The sequence below is a fragment of the Lissotriton vulgaris genome, chromosome 6, assembly GCF_964263255.1.
Source record: "Lissotriton vulgaris chromosome 6, aLisVul1.2, whole genome shotgun sequence".
NCBI lineage: Eukaryota > Metazoa > Chordata > Amphibia > Caudata > Salamandridae > Lissotriton > Lissotriton vulgaris.
Window position 1 is genome coordinate 362076488 of NC_141694.1, and position 17834 is coordinate 362094321.

Consider the following 17834-nt stretch of genomic DNA (forward strand, 5'->3'; position numbering starts at 1 on the left):
GCCCAGACAATTCTAGATGGTGCAGCAGAAGTGAGGATAGCTTGCAAGATCCTGATGAATCTTCTGGAGACAGTGGACACGAATGAATACATTTAAGTGAAAACTGCAGACACCCGAGTGAGTGTGCCCCACAAACTGTACGAAATAACATTGCGTATAGAGGGAGATAAAAATAGGAAAATAAAAAGTCTTTTGGGAGAATTTATCGAAAGGCTATGACATCCTTCTAGCAGAAAAAGACTGGCCACCAGAGTTTGTCAGGGAGTGCCCACATGGACGAAGAAATGATTATGCCTGCCTTCTCAAATCATATTCCAATACTTAAAAAATACACACTTGCTAGAAAATGGGCAGTGGCCAAAGCCCCAGCATTATATAAAAATCATGTAGGATGGGATGAGGATTCTCCTCACCATAAAATCGAGTTAAAACATCAACCTACTGCACAGAGGCAGTATCCAGTTAAGCAAGAAGCTAAAAAACAAATAAAAGAAATTTTAGATCAACTTGAATATCACGGGGTGATTGAAACATGCACCTCACAAATAAACAATCCTTTGTTTCCTGTCTCAAAGCCAGACTATTCATATTGTCTAGTTTTGGACTACAGACATCTAAACTCCTGCTGTAAAACTTTTGCAGTCAAAAACTCAGTGCAGCGCTAATGAATAATTGTGCGCAAAAAATAAAAAACAACATTAGATATCTCGAATGGATTCTTCTGTCAAAACATTGCACCTGAAGAACAAGTTACTTACCTTCGGTAACGATATATCTGTAAGAAACATTAGTTAGTGTTAGATTCCTTACCTTAGAATATCCCCAGGCGTCAGTCTGGATCCGGAAACTTTTGCGTAGCAGTACCCCTGCGCGTCGGAAGGCGTCGTCTGCAGGCGTCCCCTGCGGCTCCGCGTCCGTCGTCGGCGTCGTGCGCCGTGATGACGTCGCTGGAGTATATAGACGCCGCCTCCGCGCGCTGACGTCAGTTCTTTGTACACAGCTTTTCCGCGCCAGAAGACGCAGAGCTATGAGAGAACCAACACTGGTGCCATTTGAAACTAGGGCCCTGAAAGGGATGTCCTTAACCCTAGGTATCAGTTCGCAGAACGGGGAGGATGGGTGGGTTCGGTAAGGAATCTAACACTAACTAATGTTTCTTACAGATATATCGTTACCGAAGGTAAGTAACTTGTTCATCTGAAAGAAACACGTTAAGTGTTAGATTCCTTACCTTAGAATAGATACCCCAGCAATACCAAGCCCGGTGGTGGGTCTGCGAACCAATACATTCCTACACCAGAAAGTCCTGGAGGACAGAACGGCCAAAGAAGCCATCCCTCCGGACTTGACTGTCCAGGCAGTAGTGCCACGCAAAGGTGTGCAGCGAGGCCCACGTAGCCGCCTGGCAAATGTCCTGCAAGGGGACTTCCCGGCCCAGGGCAGTAGTAGCCGCCGTGGCCCGAGTGGAATGGGCCCTCAGCCCAACAGGAGGCTCCTTCCGAGCCAAAGAGTAGCACGCTTTGATGCAGAGAACGACCCATCGAGAGATAGTTCGTTTACAGACCGCCCGTCCCTTCTTCGCACCCACGTAGCCAACAAACAGTTGGTCATCCACCCGGAACTGGCGTGTGCGATCCATGTAAAATGAAAGCGCACGTTTTGGGTCCAGACAATGGAGCCGCTCTTCATCCTTTGAAGGATGCGGAGGCGGGAAGAAGGGAGGGTGATGGACTGCCCGATGTGAAAGGCCGAAACAACCTTGGGCAGGAAAGAAGGTCTAGTCCTCAGAACCACCTTGTCAGGATGAATGGACAGGAAAGGGGGCTGGACAGAAAGAGCCTGGAGCTCACTCACTCTCCTGGCAGAGGTGATGGCAACCAGGAAAGCCGTCTTTAAAGTAAGGAGACGGAGAGGACAAGAATGAAGGGGATCAAAGGGAGCACACATCAGAAAGGTTAGAACCAGGTTCAAATCCCACTGGGGCATCACAAACGGAACAGGTGGAAACATGTGAGTGATGCCCTTCAAGAATCGAGTTACAATCGGGGATTTGAACAAAGAAGGCTGATCAGGAAGCCTCAAAAAGGCTGAAAGGGCATAAAGGTAGCCCTTGATAGTGCCCAGAGCAGAGCCCTGCTGGGCAAGAGAGAAGAAACAGAAGAACCTCGGAAAGAGGGGCAGAGAGTGGATCCACAGCCTTTGCTGTGCACCATGCCACAAATCTGTTCCACCGACAGGCGTATACCGACTTAGTGGAGGGACGCCTGGCTGCCAGAATAACATCACAGACTTCAGGAGGCAAGTCAAATGGCCTCAACTGCCGCCGCTCAATCTCCAAGCATGGAGGGTGAGACTGGACAGGTTCGGGTGGAGGACCGTCCCCTGCTGCTGCGACAGAAGGTCCCCCTGAAGGGGCAGGCGGATCGGGGGACCGACTGACATGCTGAGTAGCTCGGGATACCAGTACCTTCGAGCACAGTCCGGAGCCACAAGGATAACTTGGGCCCGGTCGCGCCTGATCTTCAGCACTCTGGGCAGAAGTGGTATAGGCGGAAAGGCGTATAACAGACCGCAACTCCACTCGCGCCGAAAGGCGTCGCCGTGCGAGTGCCGTCTTGGAAACTCCAACGCGCAGAACTGATGACATTGCGCGTTCTCTTCTGTGGCGAATAGATCTAACCAAGGCTCTCCCCATTGCAGAAAGATGCCTTGCGCCACGTCCGAGTACAGACGCCATTCGTGATCCATCGAGCACCGACGGCTGAGTTCGTCCGCCCTGGCGTTCAGGGAACCTGCCAGGTGTTGAACCGTCAGAGTCACGCCCTGACGTTCCAGCCATTGCCAGAGGCGCAGAGCCTCCTGGCAAAGGGTCCACGACCGCACTCCGCCCTGTTTGTTGCAGTACCACATGGCGGTGGTGTTGTCTGTGAACACCTGCACTACACTCCCGTTGACAAAGGGGAGGAATGCCTTCAGTGCCAGACGAATCGCCCGCAGCTCCAACAGGTTGATATGGAGCCGGGACTCCGCCGGAGACCAGATGCCTCTGATCTCTGCCTCTCCCAAGTGGCCACCCCAGCCCTGGAGGGACGCGTCCGTCACGATAACGTGCTCCGGTTGGGGAAGGGAGAGGGATCTGCCTCTGACCCAATCGCGGTCCGTAAGCCACCACTGCAGTTGTCTCGCAGCGCCCTCCGAGATCAAGACGTGGTCGGACAAGTTGCCCTGATGCTGGGCCCACTGAAACTTTAGGTCCCACTGCAGAGCCCGCATCCGCCACCGGGCGTGATGCACCAGAAGGATGCAGGAAGCCATCAGTCCCAGCAGCCGCAGCGTCAACCTGACCGAAACCCGGGATAGCGGCTGAAAAATGGGATTAAAAGCCTGAATATCCCGAACCCGCCGTTCCAGAGGATAAACCCGAAACTGCGCCGAGTCCAGAACCGCTCCGATGAAAAGGAGCTTTTGAGAGGGACACAGGTGTGATTTCGGCACATTGATGGAGAACCCCAGGTCGTGCAAGAGGTCTGCCGTCATCTGAAGGTGGTGGACGACTGTCTGGGGCGAGCCCGCCTTCAACAACGAGTCGTCTAGGTAGGGGAAGACTGAAACCCCCAACCTGCGGCGATGGGCTGCGACCACCGCCATCACCTTTGTGAACACCCGTGGGGCGCTGGTAAGGCCGAAGGGAAGCACGATAAACTGAAAGTGCTCCTGGCCTACCGTGAACCGCAGGTAACGCCGGTGGGCCGGCAGGACGGGGATGTGAAAATAGGCATCCTGCAAGTCCAACACTACCATCCAGTCTTGTGGGTCTAGAGCAGCCAAGACCTGAGCTAACGTCAACATCTTGAACTTCTCCTTCCGGAGGAAGCCGTTGACGTTCCTTAGATCCAAGATAGGACGTAGGCCCCCCTTGTCCTTCTTGGGTACAAGAAAGTAGTGGGAATAACAACCACGCCCTACTTCTGGCCCAGGAACGCGCTCCATGGCCCCCTTGGCCAAGAGGGCCGTAACTTCCTCCTGCAGAAGCGTCAAGTGGTCCCCCGACACACGGTGGTTCTGCGGTGGCATGGCTGGAGGAGTGGTCTCGAAGGGGAGGGAGTAGCCCCTTCGGACGATTTGCAGCACCCACCTGTCCGAAGTGATCGTGCGCCAGTGAGCGTGGTGATGGCGAACCCTGCCACCCACTGGCGTCACATGGGGCCGAAAGCACGGACTAGGAGGATTTTGAGGCAGATGCTGCGGGGGGAGGTGTGGTCTGACCCCGCCGTTGTCCCAGACCGCCACCACGGCGGTTTCCACGGCCGCCACCGCGTTGAAAGGATTGTTGCGGCGCGTGGCTGGCAGCACGTGTGGGGGCGCCCCTTCCTTGGCCACGAAAGGGACAAAACGAACCCGTTTGCTGACGCTGGGTCGAGAGACCCAAGGACTTGGCCGTGACCCTGGAGTCCTTGAAGCGTTCCAGCGCGTGGTCCGCCTTGTCACCGAACTGGTGACAGCCATCGAACGGCATGTCCATCAATGTATTCTGGACATCAGCCGAAAAGTTGGCGGATCTCAGCCAGGCGTGGCGACGAATCGCCACCGTCGTTGACATGGCTCTGCCCAGCGAGTCGGTCGTATCAAGACCACACCGTATCGAATATTTCGCTGCATCTCGGCCCTCAGCCACAGCCTGACCGAGTTTTGCCCGCACCTCCATGGGGCATTCTGGCAGCAGTTCCGCGACCGTGTCCCACACAGAGTGGGTGTAGTGGCCCAAGAGGCAAGCGGTGTTGCAAGACCGCAGGCCCAAACTAATGGACGAGAAGACCTTCTTGCCAAACTGGTCATACCTCTTGGATTCCCGGTCGGGCGGGGCCGACGGGAATGCGGACTGGGAGGTCGAGGCCTGGATCACCAGACTCTCAGGAGTGGGGTGGGTAGACAGGAACTTGGGGTCGTCCGGACAAGGACGGTGGCGCCTGGCCACGTTACGATCAACAGGCGCACCTGAAGCGGGCCTGGACCACGTGCCCAACAGAACGTCTGACAAGGCTTCAATAAACGGCAGCAGTGGCTCCTGTGGGCATGACTGCGGTTTGAAGACCTCAGTGAGGATGTTAGGCCTCACGGCCGCGACGGGGAGCTCAAGGTGTAAGGCCTTGGCAGCCCTCATCAGCACCACTGAATATGCAGCTCCCTCCACCGATGCCACGGTTGGAGGAGAGATCAAACCAGGGTTAGGAGAGTCGTCCAGACCACTGGCATCCCCCAAGTCACCTGTCCAGTCCGGGTCATACTGGCACTCGCGTGACAGAGGGTCTTTGGACCCCTCCCAACCTTCACCGAACTCTTCATCCTCTCCGTATTCGGAGTCAACGATGTAGACCGGCTCCTCGGGGTTCATGGGCCCCACCGGCGCCGAGCGACGCCGGTCCGGCTCCGCGTCCGTCGTCGGGGAAGGTAGGGGGACGGCGCCGCCCGGAGCCGGCGTCGGAGCCCCGCTGCCGGCCGGAGCGGGGACGGCGTCGGGGGTAACCCCGATGGTAACGGCGCCGGAGAGGCCGGAAGACCAGCCGGCGCCGATCCCGAAGGCCCTTGCGGCGCCTGAGCCGTCGGCGGCGCCGGAGCACCCGACGGCGCCGAGGCAGGGACACCCGAACCGCCAGGGCCCCCAGACGGTGGCACTGGGCCCGAAGGCGCCGTAGGCCCCGTCGGAGAAGCGAGCGCCCTCATGGCCATGAGGAACGCCTCGATCTCCTCAGGCGTCGCGCCGTGCCCAGGGACCGGAGGGTATGAGGCAGGCCGCGCCGGCGACTCTCGTGGAGCCGCGGGGTTGGGGTCACCCGAGCCCCCGGCCGCATCGCTTGAGCGTCGGGGGGAGTCGGGGGTACGATGACGACGCCCCGACTTCTTGTGCTTCTTACCTGATGAGCCTGACGAGTGGTGTCGACTTCCGGAACGCTCGGCGCGGCTCCGCGACCGCTCCCTCGGAACGCTCTCTCGACCTCCGGCCGGACCGGGACCGCTCCCGGTCCCGACGTGGGGCTGACACCCGGAGCTCCAGTGGCTTGCGGGACCGCTCCCGCCTAGCCTTGTTGGTGAGGGCCCGGCAGTCGACGCAGGAGTCCACGTCGTGGTCGGGGCCCAGACACCGGAGACAGAGGCGGTGATGGTCTGTGACCGACATCGTGCGCTCACAGTCATCACAGTGCTTGAACCCAGGCATCCTATCAGGCACAAAAAGTGAAATAACTATTCGAAAACTTGGTCAAAGACCGGAGTACTGCTCTTCAGATCTGCGTCCACTGGCACGGAAAAAAGAAGAACTGACGTCAGCGCGCGGAGGCGGCGTCTATATACTCCAGCGACGTCATCACGGCGCACGACGCCGACGACGGACCCGCAGGAGACGCCTGCAGATGACGCCTACCGACGCGCAGGGGTACTGCTACGCAAAAGTTTCCGGATCCAGACTGACGCCTGGGGATATTCTAAGGTAAGGAATCTAACACTAACGTGTTTCTTTCAGATAGCAGGTATTTGACCGCTTTTTCAATAATGGGTAGTACATAGAAAGGGGTCCCAGTTGGCACAGTGTAAGGGGCACAAAATCACAGTTCATAGAATATAAACAATGAAGAACTTCTTGAGAAAATTACTTTGAGAAATGTTATTTAATACACATCCTCATTTGCAAATTAATTGCCAATGCTTTAAAAAAAGCAAAATTAGACTTATTCTTATTGCCCAAGAGAGGAGGGGCTTGGAAAGGAAGGATAGGTGAGAAGGGGGGGGAGTGTGTTTAGGGTAGTGCAGAAATCAGACCAGTTTCAAAGAAATAACAAGTGGTCTCATATACATTCAGAGTTAAGTACCACATAGACTTATATACATTGTCAATCACGTATTTTTTACAATAGAAATATTCCTATCCCATTATAAGCTACCACAGCCAATCATGATCTATTGCTGATGGGTAGGGGCAAGCAAGGGTGTGTCGACGTTTCGACCCCAGAAGTGCAGGCTAAGTCGTGCCGAACAGTGGGTTCTTCATCAGGACAGGTGGTAGTGGGGTGTCGGGGTAGTGAAGAAGGGCACCTGTAAGGAGAGACTATTTAGTGTGGGGAATCTTGCTTTTTATTAAAAAGGGGCTATGACAGTCACACCATATTACCTACAAAGGCACGCCGAATCATGTGACTCCGCCTAGGATTGGAAGTGGGCCCAAAGGCTCCAAATTCCAAGAGAGCATGAACCTAAAAAGAAATTAGGCTTCAATCAGATTGTGGGCATTCGTAACACAAGTCCCACAACACCAAAATTCGCTATTGTCAAAATGTGCTTAAATTTAAAAGCATCAAACACAACCCAGCCGGGTTGAAAACAAGGACAATACCACACATTGGAGGATGAACCAACCAAACAAACAGGATAGACCCAAATCGTCTTGTCATTTAAAGTATGAAAGGCTGAGAGAAACCGCTCTTGTCTAACCCAAAAATCGGCTAAGATTACATGTCAAAAACCATTAAAAACGTAATTCCATATTTACCCAAGGTTCACAGGCTAAGGTTGAACTGCATTTAGACGAAATTTGCCATCAATCCTTGGCAAGAAGTCTCTCAGGTATTGTATACTTCATACGGCGATATTTGTTTACATTCCTTGGCAGGATGTCTTTAGGCCATTATTTACTGGCCTGTGATTTTGTGCCCCTTACACTGTGCCAACTGGGACCCCTTTCTATGTACTATTGATTACCCAGGTCCCAGTACTGTTGGGTTAACCCGTATATTATAACATTCTCAATAATGGGGTCGCAAAAATAATTTTGTCGTCTCCCACAGGGATCCAAGAACAGCCCAGGATTATTTTCAGCAAGGGTAACACTTACTACAAATGTATGATGAGGCATTATCTTATGTTGATGACATCTAACTTACAGATGATGACCTGGAGACTCACTTGAAAAGCGTGAACACCATAATACTTGGGTTAGCTTCTGAAGGGTACAAATTTAATTTAAAAAAAATCTAGAATTGCCCATTTAACTGTCCTATTTTTAGGATATGAATCATCAAGTGAAGGCAAATGCCTGGCAGACAACTTTAGAGAAGTGTGCTGTACTCCAATCTCCAAAAATGCTGAAAAACCTGCAATACTAGGTTTCCTGAATTTCGGAAGAACATACATTTTAAATTATGCAGAGAGGGTTAAACCTCTCTACGAACTAATAAAACCAGATTTTAAACCAATTAATTAGACTCAAAAACACACAGAAATTTTAAGATCACTGCAGACAGATATGTTAATTAAAACAAAACTACAAACACGCGTGAATGAACACGACCTTGTAATCCGAATCATCCCAGGAAAACGCGGATTCACATACCTGACCTTTAATGAGGGAGAAACGCTACCAATAGCTTACAAATCACATTTGTACACACAAGCTGTTTAACAGAAAAAATTCTGACAGCGGTTTAAACTTCTGTAGCAAAAGAAAGAGCCCTAGCGCAAGGCAAAAGGATATCTGTGTTAACAGCAGAATCAGCCATGGAAGCATTAACAAGCCTACACAATCTAAATGCTGTGGCATTAGATCCAGAATTTTACTGCAGAAGGCGTGAAACACTATTTTGATCCGAAAATGAAAAAAATAGAAAATCTAGAATACGAACATGAATGTCCTCTGCCGATAGAAATTCTGCCTCTGGAACAATACACCTGTTTTATCTACACGGACAGATTTGCACAACACTACGCTGTGGAAAAACAGATTTACAATGCAGCATGTGCGATTGTTAAAGGTCGCTGGCGCTTAGGTAAATTCAGACCGATGGACACTAAAACTGAATCACTCAAACGGTTCAGCTCAGCGAGATGAAATAAGATCCCTAAAAATGGCGCGGGAAAATGCCGATCGTGAATTCCCGACACTAATAGTGTGCGATTCGCATTACTGCGTCTGATCTTACAATAATTCCATGCAGACCTGGATAAAAATCGGTTACAAAGATGACAGGTGCCACAATAAAACCTAAAAATCTATGGGAACAAGAGAACTACAAAAGACTCACGTGATACATACGCAGAGTCTTCAACGTGATGGCGTTCACAATGCAGGGAATTCATTGGCTGGCAAAGCCACAGCAGCGGCTGATCACTCTGCTTCTGTAGTTATAAAACAAAAAAAAACAAACAAAAAAAAAAAAAAAGAGTACGAAAACACAAATAGATGGCGAAACGCTAATTTCAGTAAAAGACTTCATGGAAGGCAATTATGCGGCGTTACCTCTAAACTATCCACTATCATAATTGATGCGAACTCCGTGCCGTTTGCTCAAATCCCTGGAGTGAGGGATAGAGTAATTCCAAACACGTACCGGAGAGTCTTCTTGATACAAGAAGCACATATGGGATTGGGTCTGAGGCACGAAGAGATCATGAAATCTCTAATAGAACTACAATCTCAGTACTGGTGGCCGGGGATGAGCGTAGAACTTTATAAATTTGCAATTAATTGTGAGGACTGCAACAGAGATCGCAGTTGTGAACCGGACCAGACACGAGCCCGGACACCACTATTAGAAAGCATCAGGCTATCTATGCGCAGTCCCATAAAAATGAAGACTGGATTCATTTGGATGTGGCCCCAGCGCTCGGCTGACGCCAGAACTGTTATAAAAGATTTGCGAGTCTTTATCGGCACATACGCAATTGGCATGCTACATTCTGACCAGGGTCCTGCGTTTAGCTCTCGGGCTTACAAGGAAGCCATGGCCAGCATGGGCATTGCATTGCGGTACTCTTCTCCCTTTCATCCTGAGGGAAATGTGGTTGTGGAAAGAAAAAAACGGGACATAAAGCAATCTATAACAGCGAGGGAATTAGGTTCGGGTGATGGGTGGGTCAAACATCTAACAAGTGTCCAACGTAGTCTTAATATGCCAAGAAATTCTCTAGGTGTCAGCCCGTATAAACTTATTTAGAACTAGAATGCTTTTTCAGGACTTAGATCATCAAACTTCAGTGGTGCAACAAAAAGCTTTTGATATCAAAGATAGTTTGGCTGTTTTACAGGACTTAAATGAAACAAGAAAATGTCTGAGTAACGAAAAATGAAAGCGAACTACCACTGAAGAAAAACCACCTGTCTGGATTTCAAAGATTGGGGATCTGGTCAGAGAAAAGATAGTGGTGAAGAAGGAATTTGGGCCTTCTTACAGAAAAGCAGTACCTGTCTTAGCTGTCAGCGGAACAAGATCAGTAGTGCTACCGCCTCTTGCTGGTAAAAAGGAGAACGGAGTTGTATCAATCGACCTGGTGAAACCGCAACCATGTGGCCTATAATAAGTAGTAGGCCCAGACTCCCAAGAAATAGCAGAAGACCAAATCTTGCTACAATCCAAGAGGTTCAAACTGAGAGACTAATTACATTTGATAAACCTACGGTGATAAAGAATGGACTATGTAACAAAGCCATGGAACCTGTGCCTCTTGAGACTTAAATTGCTACAGGTGAACAAGAAACACCAGTCTACAACGATGTAGCTTCGGACTACACAAATGTAACAAAAGAAATCCAGAAGCAATCCCACCAATTGACAGAACTGCATCTGGCCATTTTATCAACTTTGATGATTTTTCCGATCCAAGTGAACATGGAGACAAGCCAGCAACGAAAACATTTAAAGAAAAAGTAAAAGAACTTTCATCAACTCAAAGAAATATATCAAACTCCTCAATGGATTAAATTGTGGATTGTGTTAGGCGTACTTTTCCTCTTCTGTGGCTCATCTTGGTTTTAAGTGTGGGAGAATTATTGATGGAAAATATAGTACAATGGACACAGCAAGTCAGAACATCAACTTGGTCTTGAAACCACACAGATCACCACACATCGAAAAAAGAGAACTGTCATCAGTGAACATCACAGCCATCCCCATACCTGGTGGTATAGCACGGGACAAAACTGACTATGAAATTTATGGCCCGGTTGAGCTCTTGAAATTGCCACACCAATTCAATATTTCGTTGAGTGACTTTGTTTCACCTAGTAGATTCTCTGATTGGGACTTTGAAAATATTAATAATATGATGTCAGATTTAGAAATGTCAGCAAAATTTACTGCACATGATTTACAGGTTTCGTCGCATTATGAGGAAATGTACTGTTTTAACCATTACGGGCATCATTATCTGCATAAGTCCGCAAATCCTAGGAGGAATATGCTACTTACCAGTATGCATCTGTTCTTGGCATGTAGGGCTGCTTACATTCATATCTGTGCATAGATCGCCACCTAGTGTTGGGTCCGGATGATTGCACATTGTTGTCCTGGAAGAGTCTTCGAAGTATCACAATAGGTGGCTCGTCCCCTGGACTTCAGTGCGCATGGGCATCCTCTCCATCCTCAGATTGCTTTTCGCCATTGTGGAAGAGATGGAGTATAATACAGTAAGTGATTACCATGCCGGAGAATAATTCGGAGTGCTACAGCTGCGACAGGCACCGGGGAGGAGGGCGGGCGATATGAATGTAAGCAGCCCTACATCCCAAGAACAGATGCATACTGGTAAGTAGCATATTCCGTTCGAGGCATGTGGGCTGCTGAATTCATATCTGTGCATAGATTACATAGCAGTTTCCTCCTTAGCAGTGGTTGCCCGTGCCAGCTGCAGCAGTCTGAAACAGGGTTTTGAGAACAGCCTGTCCTACAGCAGCTTGCTGTTTGGAGTGTACATCTACGCAGTAGTGTTTGGTGAATGTATGTATGGTGGTCCATGTGGCTGCTCTACATACATCCTCTAGAGGAATGCTACCCAGGAAACCCATGAATGCCCCTAACTTGCGTGTGGAATGCGCTCTTGGGGGAACTGTTAATGTGCGTTTAGCTTTTTGATAACAGATCTTTATGCATTTAACAATCCATCTGGCTATACCCGATTTGGAAATGGGGTTGCCTTTGAGCTGTGGAGAGAAGGCAACAAACAGTTGCTTAGTTTTCCTGAAATCTTTCGTCCTGTCTATTTAATACAGGAGAGCTCTTTTAACATCCAGTGTGTGCAGTGCCCGGTCTGCCACTGAATCTTGATTTGGGAGGAAAACAGGCAGTTCAATGGTTTGATTAATGTGGAACTGTGACACCACCTTAGGCATAAATTTAGGGTTGGTACGCAGCACTGCCCTATTAGCATGAATCGGTATGAAAGGCTGAATAGTTAGAGCTTAAATCAATCAGACATTTATAGAGCGCTCTACTTACCCGGAGGGTCTCAAGCTCACTAACTCTTATTAGCGATGTGATTGCTACTAGAAAGGCCACTTTCCATGTCAGAAACTGTATCTCACAAGAGGGAAGAGGTTCAAAATGTGGTCCCATTAGTCTGGTGAGAACTATGTTCAGGGTCCAGACAGGTGAAGGTGGGTGTCTGGAAGGAATTACTCTCGAGTCCCCCCATAAAAGCTTTGACCGGCACTCTAAAAAGGGAAAAATGCTGCCTGTTCTGAAGATAAGCTGCCATTGCAGCTAAATGTATCCTGATGGAACTATATGCCAGATTGCATCTGTATAGATGCAACAAATAATGCAAATGCTACTTACCAGTATGCATCTGTTCTTGGCATGTAGGGCTGCTGACATTCATATCTGTGCATAGATTGCCGCCTAGTGTTGGGTCCGGATGATTGCACATTGTTGTCCTGGAAGAGTCTTCGAAGTATCACGAGATAGGTGGCTCCTCCCCTGGACTACAGTGCGCATGGGCATCGCCTCCATCCCCAGATTGTTTTTTTCCACCATTGGGTTCGGATGTGTTTCGGTTCCCTCTGTCGGAATCGATAGTTGTTAAACTTTTCTAACTCGAGACCAAAAGGTCTTTAGGCTGGGCGTCGGTATCGTTTCGTTCGGGGTTTTGTCTGTTTCTCAGCTCCGAACTCTTGCTACCCATCCGCGTGCTTTCGGCGCGGACGGGCCTACTCGACGCTCCAGACATGGAACGAACTCTGTTCAAAAGGTGCCCGGTGTGCACCTCCAAGTATTCACACCTCGATGTGCACCCTGTGTGCAACAAATGTTTGTCACCGGACCATGATGAGGCCAGGTGCATGGCCTGCTCGAAGTTCCGGTGTAAGAAGACTCTAAAGATTCGTCGGGCCGCTAGACTCCAGGCCCAGTTATCGGCGCCCCCGCCGGACAACATCTTCGAGGAATTTGTTGAAGACGACGATGTCCTACAGGTTTCGGACTCTAGCCCCGCGTCCGAGGGGGATGCCTACGACGCGGGTGACTAGGACTTTGACGAAGCCGGCGACGAGGTAGGGGACGACGATGGGGCAATTGCCACCGTGGGGGATAGCTCAGAGGAATTGCATCCCCAAACTGACTCAGGGGTCAACCCCCTTCATGCGGCCCAGGTCGAGGGATCGCCTTCGGGCCTTACCCAAGACCTCGTTACTAGTCCAGCAGCCCCACCTCCGGGCTCGGTCACGGACATTTCTGATGCGCCACTCCCGTTCACGAAAACGAAAGTGAAGCCATTGGGATCCGCACCTCCGGTTTCGAAACCGAAAGTGAAAGCTGCACTGCTGCAGAAGGCTCTGGAGGCATCCAATTCCAAGAAATTCAAGATGACCGACTTGAAGAGCCGCGCCAAGATGGCCGACCCGAAGGCCTCGGGGTCGACGCCGAAGGCGAAGTCGACCGATGCGGCCGCGTCGGCGCCGAAGATGGTCGAGGTTGATGACCCGAAGAAAGCTTCGAAGAAGCGTCAAGGACCACAGCTCTGGCTTCGTCGGCTCCTGCTGTCGGGGACAAGGAACATGCCGTGTCGGCTCCGAAGACGGTGCCTCTCGCCGACCCGGCTCGGGGAAATCGCTCGAGCCGGTCAAGCCCTCTCCAGCCTTAACGAAAAAGGTCGCGGAGTCCCTGTAACGGATTCGGAAGGACGCTGTGGTTCCCGAACCAGGGGATGTGGTGCCGAAGCACACACCGAAGCCCACAAAGGCGCAGACGCCTATCCGCTTTACCCTGCCGCCGAAGTAGACGCCGAAGGCTTTCGCTCCGAGGCATGGGGCAGGCGTGCCCTCGAAGGAGGTATCGACGCCCAAAGCATCGTTGGTGGTGTCGAAGCCTCGGCTCCAGCCACTTGCAGAGGAAGAGCGTTGAGAGGTCATCATCGACGCCAATACCGGAAAACTGTCTCTCCTCAAGAGGAAAATCACCACGGAGCCGGTGTTGGAACATTTCCGTATTCCTCTCAAAAACAAGAAGGATTCTGCGGGTACTTCGTGTAGGAAGGTACCTCCTGACTATGGTTGCCCCCAACTTTTTGCCCTGTGTTTTAGCTGTTTTTTGACATAGTCGACCTGGGGCCCTGCCAATCAGGACCCCAGGCCTACTGCTCTCTCTGTAAAATGGATTCCATGTACCCTAGGTACATTTCCAATTGGTACTGGGCCACCTTATCAGACCCTGTAACTCAGGGCATAGGTGTACCCAGGGCTGCCAGGGACTGAAGCATGTATTATGCCACCCCTGGCTGGCCTCCTAAATTTGACACAACTGGCTGCATGACAGCTGGGGCAAAGTCGTGTAATCACACTTTGCTGTAGATATAGTATACCTATATCTAACCCTAAAATGGACACACAGATTCCTATCAGTCACTCCTATGGCAGGCCTTGACATCCTGAAGGCAGAGTGCTTGGAATCGTGTGAGATGGTGCTCTGGCATGAGCTGAGCCTGTCTGCAGCTTGCGGAACCAAGTCCTAATAGCTGTTCCATGATATCGCATACCATATACTCTTAAGTGCATTATAATCCTCGCGGTTAAATGCTAACTTTGGTATTGCTTTATCAAAACATGTCGAGTAAGGTGTCATCCGTATTGGAATACTAACCCCTCGCCAATTCTGGCGACTGGGTTAGCATTCCACCCTTCTAGAGGGACACGACATGTATGTAACTGTGAACCCCGGTTAAAGTTAACTGAAGCCTCAGCTCCACAAAATGGATGCTGCCACCACAGACACGAGTCTGACCTCCTGCTGCTGGGAGTCCTTCCAGCGAGGGAGGCCTGGACAAAGGGTTTCCTGTCCGGGGCGGTGATAGCACCGTCCCAGACATGGTTTTGTGTATCCTGGGTAGGCAGGGCTTTTCAGGAAGGTGACTGCTGAGTGGCACCCCGGTGCTCACTACGCATAGGCCGGTCAGAACCAGTTCCAGGGGCACACCAGCCCTGGCCTGGGGAAAGTCAGGCATGGCAGAGGGGTGTAACCACCCCCCTCCTAGTCCAACCCATAGGCAGGACCTAGTCACCGGGTCAGCCCCCTTTTTTAGTATAAAGATGGGAGCGGGCCCACTGTTCAAATTAGATCATCTTTGGAATCAAGACACGACTTTCTACGAAAGGACATCAAGATTTCTTCTTCAAGATTCTCCCTTGTGGCTAAGGAGTAGTCACCCTGCATCAAGCGGGCACCATCCTAAGAACACTGCGGTCTGCTGCAAGTCCTTCATCACGAATCCGACGACCCAGCTCGACGAGACCCGGCTTCCCTGGCACCTCTGACCTCTACTCACCTCTACAGCAAAGCTGAGAACCGTGAGTGCGACGAGACCTCGAGGGACCGACGATCGCCAAGACTGCACGACTTCTTTGTAACAAGCCCACTGAGTCTTCCACTGGTGAGTGCTTTGGGGTCCGAGAAGCCCCAACCCTGAGCAGCTGCAGCACAGAAGATCAGCCCTCCAGCATCTCCACGATCTGCGTGGGGCCCTTCTGCTTTTGCGTGCTCACCGCGCTGTGTGGCTACTAGCCGGCTGGCTTGTGGCCTTCACGACGCCCGACGACATCACTGCTGCTGGTCTGGTTGCTCCAGACTGGCCCTTGCTTCCTTCTTCAAGAGAGGCACCCCGGACCCTCCTGGTCCACTCCAGACGCCATTTTAGGTCCACTGTGTGGACTTGAATTTGCCAAGGCTTTGTTGCCCAATCCTGGGCCCAGCGACGCCGACAGCTTCTATCTTCGTGGGACAGCTCGCTCCTCCTTCCTGGTCGCCGACAACGCCTCCTGGTCCGTGAGATCTTAAGAGCACAGCGTCACCCACTCACCTTGTCGAGGTGGCTACCATCCGGTGCCCTCCTGGTGCCCACTGACTACTGGCTAGTAGTCTCGAACTTGGTCCCCTCTGCTTTCAGGTGTCATCTTCCATCGATCCAGGCTTGGATCCACCGAACTTTCTTAACTGGTCGCCTGCCAGCAACTTCTTTCTTCCAGGCACATGGTCCGGCAACGAGGATTCCCGACGTCTTTTGAGTCCTATGCAGCTGCAGCCCCTGGGCTAGGTAACTTCGGCATTTCGGTGCCCCAGCATAGCCTCACTATCCAAGGGTCAGAATCCACTTTCGTTTTCTCCCTACCAGGTCGGGTTCGCCCGAGAACACTAACTTTGCAATTACTAGCTACCATAGACTTTGTCCCGCATCACGCGTGAGAGTGCACACTCTGCACCAGAGTCCCCTAGGCCTCCTATAAGTAATCTGAAGGTTCTATAGTAAAGTCCTAGCGATTCCTAAGCCTATTAGTACTGTACTTACCTGCTAGTAATTTCGCATTCCACTTTCAGAGTATATGGTTTTCCGTGCCCCTCGGGCATTTGTATATACTGTGCTAACTTAAGTATTTTCGTATGAGTTTTTGTTTGTGCTTAGTACCCTGTCCTCAAAGAGTACAGGGCTGTTGTGATTCTTAATAAATATCTTGTTTATTTTCATAACACTTGTGTGGTGTCCTTTCACTTGGTATTCAAGGGGTATATGTGTGGTAAACAGCTGGCTTAACACGCCCTCTCGAGTCTTTAGCCTTAGACTGCTCGTATCCACGCTACTAGGATAGCTGGTCTATAAGGTTGACTTACAACCAATCATCAATAAGGGTTGCTGGACTGATACATAGTGTTCACTAGAATAGTGAGCACTGCATATCAGGCCACCTTCTCACACTTCGGCCCCGATAGAGCCTGCATCTCCACAAGCCTTAGAATATTCGCCAACGCGTTCCAACGCAGGGGATGGTGACGATGAGGAGGTCGAGTACAACTATTCGGCGTACTCGGATCCGGAGGAGGAACATGAACCTTGGTCTGCCGGAGGCGACCCAGAGGACCCGCAGTCGGGTCAGGAACCGCAGCTCTTTGCTGCAAAGACCTCACCGACGGAGGACTCGGCAGCCTTCAACGCTTTGATTGAGAGAGCTGCAGCTAACCAGGATGTTGAGCTGCACTCAGATCCTGTGGATGTGGACTTTTTGTTTGACACTTTCGCAGTGGCTGAAAAGTCAGTCAAGACATTGCCAATGCTCAAGGGAGTGCTGAAGCACGCGACGGAGGTCTTCAAGGAGCCCACTCTGGCGCGTGTCATCAATCCTCGCATTGACAAAAAATATAAGGCAGCCCCCTCGGATCCAACATACATCAAGGGGCACCTGCCACTGGACTCTTTGGTGGTATCCAACGCACGCAAGAGGGCGAACTCGCAGACCACTGGTGACGCTCCTCCCCCAGACAAAGAGTCAAAAATATTTGAGGCCTCAGGGAAACGGATTGCTGCGCAGGCAGCTAATATTTGGCGAATCTCAAACACGCAGGCCCTACTTGCACGCTACGATAGGGCGCATTATGACACCCTAGAAACACTGCCGCAACACTTGCCTGACCAGTACAAGGAGGCAGGGGAAATGTTAATTCAGGAAGGAAAGCTCATCACAAACGCTTCCATCAAATGTGCGCTGGACGTGGCTGATACAGCCTCCAGGGCAATCAACACTAGTGTGTTGCTGA

The 17834-nt window shown here is 50.9% G+C and overlaps 1 protein-coding gene across 1 annotated transcript in view; it reads right to left on the reverse strand.

The window, feature by feature from the left end:
• Window positions 1–17834, reverse strand: part of LOC147707338 (ribonuclease H1-like) — a 685720-nt gene that overhangs the window by 157771 nt on the left and 510115 nt on the right. The window lies entirely within an intron of this gene.